General features: G+C 42.0%; 1 non-coding gene across 1 annotated transcript; it reads left to right on the top strand.

Annotated features, from left to right (window-relative positions):
• Nucleotides 1–701: 701 nt before the first annotated feature.
• On the top strand, nt 702–774 carry TRNAK-UUU (transfer RNA lysine (anticodon UUU)). The gene has a single exon. It is a non-coding gene; the product is annotated as a tRNA-Lys (tRNA).
• Nucleotides 775–1512: the final 738 nt, after the last annotated feature.

Raw genomic sequence — 1512 nt, 5'->3', positions numbered from 1 at the left:
CGGAAAAAACTGTACAAGGACCTGTGTGATGTTGTTCTTCCCGTGCCTTTATATCGGTCTCTCTACAGAGCTAGCCATGGGCACAATGTTCTGAAGCGTGTTAAGGCGATGCTAGTACCGTCAGGCGCTAAGACGTTGTTTTTTAAATTGCACTCCGGAACGCTGACTGTCAAACCGTGGATGGCTGAAAGAGGTTTCTTTTTACCTTGGGGCACTCATTGTACAATTTGCAAGCAGGAGGAGACAATTGAACATGTTTTTCTGCATTGTTGGGATGCCGTTTTCCTCTGGGATGTGCTCCAGCGCACAATCAAAAAAGATTTCCCCCTAGATGCGTATGGGATTCGCTACTTGCCAATAGAAAGTGATGATGGTACCCCATTCGATGTGATCATGCTTATTGCCCTGCATAGCATTTGGAAATGTAGAATGGCGGTAAGAAACACCGATCTCGATGCCAGAGCGGCTCGCCAGTATTTCAAAGAAAGCATACGGAACTTTGTAGAGGAACAAAAGTTGCTGGAGTGCATCCCAGAGTGGTTTCCACGTGTGGAATTATTATTGGCGATAAAGGAATATTAGCACAAGCGCAGACACACAAGTTCTGCGGTCGTTTTTACCATATTGTGAGTGTGCCTTTTGATTATTTGTGAATGTGTATTTTTTATCCGGGCCAATGACCGGCAATAAAGTAAAAAAAAGCCCGGATAGCTCAGTCGGTAGAGCGTTAGGCTTTTAACCTAACGGTCCGGGGTTCTAGCCCCCGTTCGGGCGATTGTTATTTTTTGTTTTTTTTTTACATCACGGTTCGCGAGAAATAATTGAAATTGTGTGAATTAACTCACTGAATCGGCACTGAGGGTTAGGAGGAATGGCGTGGTGTAGAGCTCTGGCTTAATTTAGACCAATTGGGATTCTTTAACATGAACCCAAAGTACGGTGCACGAGGGTTTTCTTTTTTTTTAGTGAAGCGTTAAGCTAAATACTTTACAAGTAACGGCGATGCGTACCAATGTGTTTACCTTAATCCTATGAAACGTGTTTATTCAACACAAAGGTCACACATTTATTGTCATCCAATTTTTACGTTTGTGGCCTACACCGGCGGCAAGCTATTACGATATTTTTAATACAAACTATAAATCAGACAAATGCACTGTGTGACACGTATGTACGAAGTGATGTCACAATTACCAAGATGATGAACGATGCTTATCGAGCGATGAATGGTGAGGAGAGGTGTACGCATAAAAAAATACGATACGTATCAAGCAACATTTAGAGATATTTTACCACTTGTGTCACAGTGTGACATATCCATCCTGAAGGACTCGCCGAGAGCGGACTCACACTCAATAGCACATAATGAGTGGCTAAATCAGAGGAGATAAAGTAAATAAAAGAAGCTGTTAAACATGAGGCACCATTCCATTAAAACATCGGTGTGCTTAAGAGATACCCGTTGAACGACACTGTATATTGTGTTTTATATAAAGAGTTAGTTTCTTTCTT

The sequence above is a fragment of the Dermacentor variabilis genome, chromosome 1 (genome assembly GCF_050947875.1).
Source record: "Dermacentor variabilis isolate Ectoservices chromosome 1, ASM5094787v1, whole genome shotgun sequence".
In the NCBI taxonomy this organism is placed as follows: domain Eukaryota; kingdom Metazoa; phylum Arthropoda; class Arachnida; order Ixodida; family Ixodidae; genus Dermacentor; species Dermacentor variabilis.
Note: the sequence above shows the minus strand (reverse complement) of the source record. Positions and strands in the feature narration are given on the sequence as shown.